The sequence below is a fragment of the Pelophylax lessonae genome (assembly GCF_965119305.1).
Source record: "Pelophylax lessonae genome assembly, chromosome: 1".
NCBI classification, from domain to species: domain Eukaryota; kingdom Metazoa; phylum Chordata; class Amphibia; order Anura; family Ranidae; genus Pelophylax; species Pelophylax lessonae.
This window is the reverse complement of record NC_138768.1, coordinates 470426320-470438910: the sequence shown is the minus strand read 5'-3', so window position 1 is coordinate 470438910 and position 12591 is coordinate 470426320. Positions and strand designations below refer to the sequence as shown.

At 44.6% G+C, this 12591-nt stretch overlaps 1 pseudogene across 1 annotated transcript; it reads right to left on the bottom strand.

Annotated features, from left to right (window-relative positions):
* Positions 1-7949: 7949 nt before the first annotated feature.
* On the bottom strand, positions 7950-11080 carry LOC309544481 (annotated as a pseudogene). Its single transcript has 3 exons — positions 10424-11080; positions 9726-9867; positions 7950-8128 (listed from the first exon to the last, which is right to left on the bottom strand). The product of its transcript is annotated as an uncharacterized misc_RNA (transcript).
* Positions 11081-12591: the final 1511 nt, after the last annotated feature.

Genomic DNA, 12591 nt, shown 5'->3' with positions numbered 1-12591 from the left:
GCGTTGGCACCTGCAGCGGATGTCCATCAAACTGTCACCACAACCCCTTGCAAATCAGCAAAGCAGTCTGAGCCCCAATTCATGCAGCAATCTCTTCTTCTTTTTGATGACTCTGTTAGCATGGTTTTCCAGGGCCATCCATCTAGCCCTGCTCCAGAAGAGGAAGAGATTGAGTGCACCGATGCCCAACCACTTATGTTTCCAGATGAGTACATGGGAGGACCATCGCAGCACGTCTCGGATGATGACAAACACAGGTGACAACTGCTGTGGAATTCCGAATTGTGGAGACCGACAAGGGTTGCAGGGGTGAAGACTGGGTGGAAGACGATGTGGAGGACAATGAGGTCCTCGACCCCACATGGAATGAACGTCATGCAGATGACCTGAGTAGTTTGTAGGAAGAGACGGTGGTCGCACAGAGCCACCAGCACAGCAGAAGAGGGAGCAGGGTGCTAAAGCAGAGCGGCCGTGCCCTAGACACTACACCTGCTACTGCCCAACGCAGCAAAGGAACCGAGCACACCAAAGCCAGCTCAAAGGAGTTCCCTAGCATGGCAGTTCTTCAGACAATGTGATGATGACAGGACACGAGTGCTTTGCACGCTGTGCAATCAGAGCCTGAAGCGAGGCATAAACCTTCTCAACCTGAGCACAACCTGCATGACCAGGCATCTAAGTGCAAAGCACGAGCTGCAGTGGAGTGCATACCTCAAAAACCAAGAAAGGTCTCTGGCTCCTCCTGCTTCCTCTTCTGCTGTTGCAGTCTCGGCCTCTTCATCCACCTCTGTAGTGACAGTGGCACCTGCCACCCCGCAAACAGAGGATCCACCAGCAACACCACCACCTGGATCACCAACAACCATCTCCACAATGTCCCGTGGAAGCGTTCAGCTTTCTATCTCCCAAACACTGGAGCGGAAGAGGAAGTACCCCCCTACCCACCCGCGATCCCTGGCCCTGAATGCCAGCATTTCAAAATTCCTGGCCTTTGAAATGCTGTCATTCTGGCAGGTGGAGACGCAGAGTTTTAAGAGCCTTATGACGGTGGCTGTCCCACAGTACGTCGTGCCCAGCCGCCACTACTTTTCCAGGTAAGCCATCCCTTCCCTGCACAACCAAGTGGGTGACAAAATCAGGTGTGCACTGCGCAACGCCATCTGTGGCAAGGTCCACCTAACTACGGCTACGTGGACCAGTAAGCACGGTCAGGGACGTTATATCTCCCTAACAGCACACTGGGTAAATGCAGTGGTGGCTGGGCCTGAGGCGGATAGCAGTTTGGCGCATGTCCTTCCACCACCAAGGATTGCAGGGTGCTTCAGTTTGCCTCCTGTTCCTAACTCCTCCTACTCCGCTTCCTCATCCTCTACCGCCTCCTCTTCCGCTCAGCGTAACACCTTCACCACCAACTTCAGCACAGCCAGGGGTAAACAACAGCAGGCAGTTTTAAAACTTGCCTGTTTGGGTGAAAAACCACATACCGCGCAGAAGTTGTGGAGGGGCATTGAACTGGAGACTGATGAGTGGTTGCTGCCAGTGAGCCTCAAGCCCGGCCTGGTGGTGTGCGATAACGGGCGAAATCTCATAGCAGCTCTGGGCCTAGCCGGTTTGACACACATCCCTTATTTGGCTCATGTGCTGAATTTGGTGGTGCAGAGGTTCCTTAGAAATTACCCCGATATGTCAGAGCTGCTGCACAAAGTGCTCGCCTGTCAGCACTGCAGCGTAACTTCGGCCTTCCCGCTCACCGCCTCATATGTAACGTGCCCACAAGGTGGAACTCCACCTTGCACATGCTGGCCAGACTGTGCGAGCAGTAGCAGGTCATAGTGGAGTTTCAGCTGCAGCACGCACGCGTGAGTCGCTCTGCGGAACAGCACCACTTCACCACCAATAACTGGGCCACCATGCGAGACCTGTGTGCCTTGTTATGCTGTTTCGAGTACTCCACCAACATGGCCAGTGCCGATGACGCAGTTCTCAGCTTAACTATCCCACTTCTATGCCTTCTTGAAAAAACACTTCGGGCGATGATGGAAGAGGATGTGGCACAGGATGAGGAGGAGAAGGAGGAGGAGGAGGAGGATGAAGAGGTAACATTTCCAAGGCTTTCAGGGCAGTTATTCGCAAGTGGCTCGGGCTCTGAGGGAGGGTTTCTACACACACAAACGCCAGGGACACAATTGTCCAGCAGGAACACAGTTCTGGAGGATGACCAGGGTGAGGAGGAGGAGATGGAGGAGGATATGGAACCATGTTCACAGCAGGGTGGCACCCAGGCCAGCTCATGGCCATCACTGGTGCGTGGCTGGGGATACGGAGCACACAGAGGATACACCTCCCACAGAGGACAGCTTTTCGTTGCCTCTGGGCAGCCTGGCACACGTGAGCGATTACATGCTGCAGTGTCTCTGCAACGACCGCCGAGTTTCCCACATAGTAACTTGTGCTGATTACTGGGTGGCCACCCTGCTGGATCCCCGTTACAAGGACAACGTACCATCCTTAATTCCCTCACTGGATCGTGATCGCAAGGTGCGCGAGTACAAGCACACGCTGGTAGACGTGCTGCTGGTGGTATTCCCACCTGACAGCGGGGGCACAGTGGAAGCACAAGGCCAAGGTAGGGGAGGAGGAGGAAGAGGTCATCAATGCTGCCAGGGCACCGCCAGCACCTCAGAAGGCAGGGTTAGCATGGCCGACATGTGGAAAAGCTTTGTCAGCACGCCACAACAAGCAGCAGCAGCAGCACCAGCAGCTGATATGGAACGTCTTAGCAGGAGGCAGCATTTCACTAACATGGTGGAGCAGTATGTGTGTACACGCCATATTTAAACCATGAACTCAGTCATGGCCTCCAGGCTCTGAGGAAGAGGCACGGCCTCGAGACGCGTCAGCCCTCCGTCTTCACGAGACATTGGACTCTTATAAAGATGCCACTCTATGGAATTGAAATGCTTGACTTTTACGTATGTTTGTGAGTAACTGATTTTTACTTTTTTATTAATAAAACTCACTGAGGATAATGCGCTAGGCTGGCGCGCCCCTTTCTTTGTTTTCTATTTACAGTGTCTGGTTGACCACCCCGGTCGTAGAGGGCAGAAAAGCTTAGCCATAGTGGATGCCAAGTATAAGTTCCGTGACAGAGGCAGCCAGAGGACCAGGTTCTGAGCGCAGGAGCAGGGTGCTGAGCATCACTATTTTTTTCTGGAGCTTTCCCTTTACGCCTTGGAGGTGCTGGCCTGCCCTGGAGCCAGTGTATTATCTGAACGGGTATTTAGCACGGCTGAGGGCGTTATCACAGACAAGCGCAGCCGCCTGTCCAGAGCCAATGTGGACAAGCTCACGTTCATTAAAATGAACCAGGCATGGATCCCACAGGACTTGTCCGTACCTTGTGCAGAATAGTCATGTATACCGGCCTTACCCAGCCATTGCTGGATTTGATCTTTCTTACTCTTTTGGGGTGTACCCGAATTAAAAAAATGTTTTTTAAATCTCGTCCTCCTCCTCCACTGCCGCTGCCGCTTCCACCTACACCGCCATATCCACCGCCATGTCCACCGCCACCTCAACCTCCTACTCCATATGGGCCTCTTCCTCCTCCTACATCATTCAAGATGATTATTTTTTATTTTTCTGTTTTTTATGTTCTTTTAAGTTATTTGCCTATCCACATTTGTTTGCAGAGCACTTGCCATGCTCTTAAGATGATTTTGCTGCCATTTGCAGCCCTCTAGCCCTTTCCATGTGTGTTTTAGAGGCATTTTAGTGCTCAAAAGTTCGGGTCTCCATTGACTTCAATGGGGTTCGGGATCGGGACAAAGTTCGGGTTAAGTCCGGGTCACAAACACTGACTTTTTTTTCAAGTTCGGCCGAACCCGAACATCCAGGTGTTCGCTTAACTCCCACGGGACTTTTCTGTACCTTGTGCAGAATAGCAATGGATACCGACCTTACCCACCCATTGTTCCATTTTTGCTCTTTCTCACTCTTTTGGGGTGTACCCTCATTTAAAATTTGTGAAAAGAAGCAGTGTTGGCTACCTCGTCCTCCTCCTCAGGGCCAGATTAACGTAGGGGCTATTGGAGCTGCAGCTCCAGGCCCCTACCTTTTATATAGGCCCCGGGTTGGCCATATTCACTGTGACCGCTCTTCTGTCACTTGTAAACACAGAAGTCTGGCTTCTATGCTCGCTTCCCCAGGCAGCACCCTCAGAACCTCCCAACACAGCGCGAAGGCCTGACAAGGAGGGACAGTTGCCGATGCATGGATGTGTTTATGGGCTTCAGAGACAGCATCCCATGTTGAATTAGGCATGCATGGCTGCACCCTTCCTCCTCTGGGTGCATGCCAAGGCACGGCCCTTAAGGCCCTTCAAAATCCTCAGCACCAAGACCATGATGCTCTTAATCCGGCCCTGGTCCTCCTCCACCGCCGCTTCCACCTACACCGCCCATAGGTGTGCGCAGCCTATTGCATTAGGGTGTGCACCCCAAAGTTGAAATACACATGCATGTGTTTGCCTACATGTACATGGCCCCGATACATTACTCTCCCTGCTGGCAAAGAGAAATAGAGCAGAGCAGGTCCGAGGGAGATCTTTCCCATCTCCTCACTGGCAAACAGAGCGATAATGCTATGTGCCCTAGGTGATTAGGGTGTGCCCAGGTACACCCGGCACACCCTGTGCGCACGCCTATGACACCGCCACATCCACCACCACCTCAACCTCCCTCCTACTCCATATGGGCCTCGTCCTTCAGAGATGAAGAACATGGTTTTATTTTTCTGTTGTTTTAAGTTATTTCCCTATCCACATTTGTTTGCAGAGCACTTGCCATGCTCTTAAGATGATTTTGCTGCCATTTGCAGCCCTCTAGCCCTTTCCATGTGTGTTTTAGAGGCATTTTAGTGCTCAAAAGTTCGGGTCTCCATTGACTTCAATGGGGTTCGGGATCGGGACAAAGTTCGGGTTAAGTCCGGGTCACAAACACTGACTTTTTTTTCAAGTTCGGCCGAACCCGAACATCCAGGTGTTCGCTCAACTCTAGTCATTAATGAATCCTAAATAAGGAGGTATATTTGCTAAGAGCTAACTGAAAAAGCACATTGTTGTTGGTAAAGGAGTAACAACTGGTAGATTTCACAAGACACGTTGACTAGGAAAACCCTACTAATGCATCTCCACAAGGTGTTAGCAGCCAGTTTACCAGACTGAAATATTTAATTGAATAAGGCTGACTACATTTTGTGAGTACAGTATTTTTTCCTGTCATAAAAGTTTACCAGATGAGCACTGGATAGCATAGTGAGCTTTCAGGGTGGTGACAAATCTTTTACAAAGAAAAGACAATGAGAGGAAAGGGAAAGGCAGAAGGTCTCCCAGATTAATATAAGGGGGCTCACCATAGGTGCCTAATTCAGTGTCCAAATTGCAATTGAAAGGTTACATAATTACATAGTTAGTCAGGTTGAAAAAAGACACAAGTCCATCTAGTTCAACCAATAACCCAATGGGTTCAGGTGGGGGTGCCCAGCACTGGTCACACATACTGTAGCCTAATTATAAGTTATTTGGCATGTGACTCCATGATTTTTTTTTACAAAGGGCTATAAAAACCTATGTAAAGACATAGATGCTACTTTGCTTTGTGAGTAAAATGACTTGGAGAAAATCTACTACATCCTAAAATAGACTAGTCAGTTCACAATGCTTCATATTGGTTCTCAGCATCTTCTCAGTTCTGCCAAAGTTAATTTCATAGTATGACACTTGATTCATCTTAACACAATAGTTTCATTATACAAGATACGAGAAACCAGTTTCACGAGTTCAACATTTTCTAAAGACTTATTATCAGTTTTGTCAGATAACTGTCAAGTAGCTCAGTGTTTTGGGATTACATGCATTTTGGCAAAAAATATAAAATCATAAAGAAGAAAATAACACTTCCTCAATTCTGACTTCTTCAATCAATCTGCCAAAGCATTGAGTTGGTACTTGACACGTGGCACAAGTATTTCATTAAATGCAATTGAACGGATTTTTATAAATTAATAATAATAATGCCTTTAACTTGATTGTTATAAAAGTACTAAAAAAAAAAAGGGCAGGAAAAATGAATTGCAACCAATATAGATACATACTTTATACTTAAAGTATAGATAAAGGTAAAACCTCTTTTTTTTTTTTTTTTTTGGATAGAGTGGAAAGGGATTAGAATGATTGCCAGTTTTTATTGCTGTCTGTGCCCCCATTAGAGCCCTTTCACACTAAGGCATTTTTCAAACTCCTGAAAAGCTCACGAAAACTGTTTCCCATTAAAAGCAATAATGCTTTCACACTGGGGTGGTGCGCTGGCTTTGGAGAATGTTTGGAGCGCTAAAAAATCCCCCTCTTCATTGAAATGAATTGAAATCGCCTGAAAAGCACCCCGCAGCTGTGGGATAGTGTATAGATAGTCACATGTCTGGAGTGTAGTGTTGGAGCTGGGATATCAGGAAATACTGTTGAGAGAAAGAAGACAGAACAACATGGAGGGAGAAAGACACCACAGACTGGAGGGAGACACAACCAGAAATGAGGGCAAGAGACAGGCCAGAGCAGAGGGAGAAAGACATTGAGGAACTTCGAGCTTTGAGCCTGAAGAATTTATTAATTCCCTACCTATGCATCCTGAGCTGTGGGATCTCAATGACCCCTACTATGCTATACGTCAAAAAGAGGGAAAAAGTAAGTGCAAGGGTGCGGGGATTGGGATTAGCATAGTTCAAGTATAGGGTATTGGGATTAGGATATTGGGACTAGAGTATTGAGATTAGGGGATTGGGATTAGGGTATTGGGATTAGGGTATTGGGATTAGGGTATTGAGATTAGGGGATTGAGATTAGGGTATTGGGATTAGGGGATTAAGATTAGGGGAATGGGATTAGGGGATTGGAAATAGAGTATTGGGCCTAGGGGATTGAGATTAGGGGATTAGGATTAGGGTATTGGGATTAGAGTATTGGGCATAGGGGATTGCGATTAGGAGATTGAGATTAGGGTAATGGGATTAGAATATTTGGACTAGAGTATGGAGATTAGGGAATTGGGCCTACACATTGAGATTAGGGGATTGATATTAGGGGATTGAGATTAGGGGACTGAGATTAGGGTATACATATAGTATGTTCCTACTGAAAAAGTCAATTGTACGGCGATACGCGTATAGGAGGGAGGAGCCCAGGTTGTGACGTCAGATAGCCCCCGACAGCTGGATGGTGTGATTAGCCCTCAGATGTGTCACATAGAAAATGCTGGTTATTTGATTTTATCTTGTGGGTGCTTTTAATTGGGGGCATTTTAATAAATTGACAAATCACACCGACACAGGGTGGTACTGTGGGTGTGTAACAAATAGAAAAGTGCCACGTCCTAATAGTTAAAATATATATGGAACTGTGGGCTGGGAAACATGGACTTTAGAGGCATAAAAATACAAATTTTATTCAAAAGCTATAAAAAAAACAAAAACTAAAAAATACATGTATACACAATAGGAAAAATAACGTCAAAAACACTATATAATTAATTGGCTCATCCCACTCCACCACTAAAATACCAGGCTGATGGAGAGAAGAGCCTGATAGTATTAGAATATACAGAGGATTAGGCTCCACATGTTTTGCGATACACCGCTTCTTCAGGAGCCTATTTTCTTTTGTAATCTTTCTTTTATATTCTATCAAGGATAAGTAGCTCAAATAGATATAGGACTCATAGTCATAAAAGCTGGAGCAACGTTTGGCATATCTATACAGAAAGCCATTTGCATGGTAGGGAAATCCTCTTCAGACTAGTCTGTATTGGTATTCATGAAAAGTTATACTCATAGTGTGAACTTCCTTGTTAAGAAGATGAATAATGGAATGCTTCAATATATGGCAGAGGTAGATATTCTCACCTGTAGTTGAGAGGATCCCAAGATATATTTGATATATAGGCCTGAGTTTGTCCCAGGACAAGGTAATCTGCAGCAGGTCCACTGGTAGCAAACTGCCTGCTGGTGGAAGGGGCAACCGACTCTGTATATTCTAGTACTATAAGGCTCTTCTCTCCATCAGCCTGGTATTTTAGTGCTGGAGTGGAATGAGCCAATTAATTACAGTATGTAGTGTTTTTGTCATTTTAATAAAGTTTAATTTATGGAGAACACTATGAGATGAATTTGTGTTTCATGTGGTTCACATGAGGCATACTGAAGCAGTTGGAAGCAGAAGAACCAGTAAGGAGAAGAGAGACATCTATTTCAAACGGATTGATGGGATTTGAAAAGCCTGTAATTAGCAGGAGTGAGGTGAGCGCACAATTCACCTAATTGTGGTGGCATGTTTTATTTCATCCTTTTTATTAAGAATTTAGATATTTGCACAGTGGTGAATAATAATTTATATATTATACTTAAGAGACTTGTTTTGTTCTTGGAGTTCTTTTGAAAGATTTTTATGTGTAAGATATGTGCTTAATGAATTCAGTGGCGCTGCATCAGGTTTTTTTGTAGTGTGGTGAAATCACTAATAGGTGTACAGCGACAGCTGGTTTGGATGTGTGTCACACTGACACTGAATTTGTATTACATTTTGAATAATTATTGAGTGCCGGTTCACACTATAGCGTGTGCGGCGATCGCATGTAATATCGGAGCGCACTGCTCCTTCATTACATGCGATCGGATGTGCAGTGCGAATTCAGCCATACACTTTGTATGGCTAAATTCGCACTGCACCCGCACAAAAGTCGCACATGACCCTTTTTTTTCAGCCGCATCAGGATCGGATCGCACAGTGGTTCACACTTGTGTGATCCGATCCTGTGCGAACTGTCAGATTGCACTGCGATATGCGATCAAACTGGGGGTGTCGTTAACATTTCATTGACACCCCCTGCGTATCGCATATGGCAGTGTGAACTGCCAGATGTGCGTTTGCGATGCGGGAACAGGCTGCGAATTTGCAGCCTTCCCACATCGTACAAGTGTGACCCAGCACTTATAGCACTAATTGTTTCACAGGTAGCGCTGATTGTATACATTGCAAAACCAAACAAAAACAACCATACAATCCCATATACACAATCCTATAGCCACAGTTGATCCAGAGGAAGGTGAAAAACCCCAGCAAAGCATGGTCAAATTTGCTCCAACAGGAGGAAATCGGATATTCCCTGGATCAACTTTACCTATAAATTTGAGTACCCAGTTATATTGTGTTTATTTAGGAAATAATCCAGGCCTTTTTTAAAGCAATCTTGTGAGCTGGCCAGAACCATTTTCACAGCTCTTACTGAGTATTGAGATTAGGGATTGGAATTGGGGCTACAGTACTGGGATTAGGGGATTGGGATTAGTTTTATCATTAAAATTATTGTTCTTAAATTCACTTTAAAAGACAGACGTAAATCATATCTTAAATGTTTTTTTTTATTACACACCTGCTAGCAAATGTATTACATTCCAAACTATACAAATTTCAACTTTATTTGAAATATAACCAGACAGAATTGTAAAACCAAAACAAAATGTAAGTATTGGTCAAAGAGTATGTACAAGCATAATCCAACTAACAAAAAAATGGTCAAAAAAACTTTCCATTGTTGAGTTACATCAGAGATGTTGCCATCTCGGTTCGCCTGCAGGGCTCAAAAAATAATCAGCCAACTGATCCCTAATTGGGAAACCTGCTCTTGGACCACAGACATGAGGCAAATCAACTGGTTCCAAATCGTGTACTATTGTGTCCTCAAAATTAACTCCATCTTTTTCACTTACAAAATTATGAAGCACACATGCTGCCTTGACAACTTTGCATGCATTTTCCAACTTTAAATTAAGGTGTCGTATGCCCCCTGTAATGTTTGTACCTATAATGGCACTTTTCCACTGCAAGTACCGGCTCGGCTCTACTCGGCCCTGCTTGGTCCAGTTTGCTTTTCCACTGCTGGTACCGCATGGTACGGTGTTGGAACGGTTCGGTACGGTACGGTATGGTTTGCTTTTCCACTGTTTATAGTACTGATAAGTAGTGGGCTGCACCGCCTCTACTGCCACATAAACAATGACAGTGATGAATATTGACCAATCACTGCCAAGCTGCATGGGAGGGGTTGTGGAATTTAGTATCGGTACGGTACGCTTGGAACCCACAATCGAGTAGGTACTGTTTTTCAGAGCCGTACCGTTCGGTTCCATGCAGTGGAAAAGCACCGCCGTACCGTACCGAACCGTTCCTACACCATACCATGCGGTACCAGCAGTGGAAAAGCAAAAAAGCGAGCCGAACCGTTCAGTTCCATGCAGTGGAAAAGCGCCATAACAAGGCTTACCTATAGGTACTGTAAATATCTCCTAAACCTCCTAAACAAAATACAGGTTTTACTTCCTCTTTAATAGGTTTGTGGAAAATTTGCCATTTGTTGGCAAGAACGCCAAATGAACATTCCATAAGTTTGCATGCCCGACAGAGACGATAATTTAATATTCTCTTTCGGGGGCCGAGATTCTTCTGGCAGTATGGCTTCATAAGATGTTCACAGATAGCAAAAGCCTCATCAGCAACAAAAAAAAAAGGCATATCAGAACTTTCTGTACCAGGTAATGGTATATTATCAGGCAAATCCAGTTGATTTTGAGCTAGACGCTTTCCAAATTTACAATGCTGGAAGACAGTAGAATCTGCACTGCTACCAAATGCTCCTATCTCAACAAAAATACATTTATAGTCTGCATCCACCACAGCCATCAGCACAATTGAAAAATAGTTTTTTATAGTTAAAATAATGGCTTACACTGTGACAGGGTTTTTTTTTAGCCTAATATGTTTGCCATCAATTCCTCCTAGGCAGTTTGGGAAGTAAATTTTGCTCCAGAATAGCTGGGCAACTTCTTCCGATTTTTGTTTTGTTGGAATTGGCATGAAAGTGTTCTTTAATTTCTTACAGATTGCATCACAAGTTTGCTTCACATGTCACTAATGGCAATATTCCGGTTCGAAATTCATAATGGAGAAAGACGTGTGACTGTTTCCTGTGGCAAGATATCTGTAAAATAACAATGTAGCACTGCCCCCTTGAGAACTCCTGTCTGAAGATGCAACCAGGCTGATGATTCACCTTGCCATGAATTTAGGATCAAGCCTCTATGTAGATAACTTGTTAGGATGAATTATCTTCGGGATACACACCTAGTACTCGCTTTCACTCCACCTGCTGACACCCGTGCTCTGACTATCCTACACCGGGGTGGCCCCCCTCAGGTCAGGCCCCTATACACGATCCCCTGTACTCCAGATACTGTTTTTCGAGGGTCTCCAATGTCTCTACCCCTTCAGTCAGCTCTCATGGACCTCTGGGCTCAGCTCCTTCCTCCTTCCGACCAGATGAATTACACACTGAGCACTATGAGCAGACCTAATTCACAGATCCTGCTCTCTGTTAGGCAGAAAGCAATATAGATTTGCCTGCTGCTCCTCTGATAGACAGACAAAGCCAAAACTATACTCTCTCACTAGCACCTACCTAGGAGGGTGCTACAACAAATAAAAAATAATTTTATCTTTACAGTTAGAACTATGAAAACCCAATGGAAAACAATGTTTGACAAATTTAGGAGAGAAGTAAAAAAGCAGAACACAAACAAATGTGGTTCAAGCGGGAGAGCATCTCGAACATACTCCTTTTACAAGGAACTGCTGTTTTTGAAGCCCATTCTCGAACAGAGAGAGTAACTATAACTACTTGTATAGATCTCTAGGAGTAATATTTTTTGTATTTTTAATTTTTTTTTTAATATTTTTTTACGACTCAAAGCAACCTGGACTTAGGCAGTGACAAAGACTTGGAAAAAACTCAAATTCTAGAAGATTCACAAGTTGTTAAAGATTCCCAACCTTTTTTGGTCCACACTGGAATTGGATCACATGGTTGTCCACACCTATGCAATCAGATTCCTGTCCAATTTCACACTTTGCTCTCCAATCTGTGAAACAATTTGGGGGTGTCATTTACATTGACACCTGCAGCGGTTTGCAGAGGGCAGTGTGAACTTTCTGCCAGTGAGATGCAATACATGTCTGGCAATGGCAAATACTTGAAAGTTTTTCTGAATACTCAAAGTTTTCTTTCTAATACTTGAAGACTTTTTTGAATACTTGAATGTTTGTGTTCCAAAATATTGGCTGGTTGCCAATGACATATTATTATGTTTGGTGCACATTATATTTTGCGCGTCATTTTGAATTAACTGATTGGATCAGTCCCATTGAATGTTTGGTTTGCTGGTTTGCATATGTTATGCAAAAAAAACATTTTGCATTTGCACTATGTTGTTTTCATTTGGATATTTATATAGAGTACTGGGTTTAACAACATGAGGACAAATCTATTCAGCATCAATTGTCAACTTAAATGGAGAGTGATCAGCAAACATTCGCACGGAGGTATTGCATCCTTGTCTCAACAAGGAAGGCATAAGAAGCTGACGGAGTAAAACAAATCTGTAAAAGAAAATAGGTCACTTGTTAAAACTACAGACCCTAGAACTATGAAA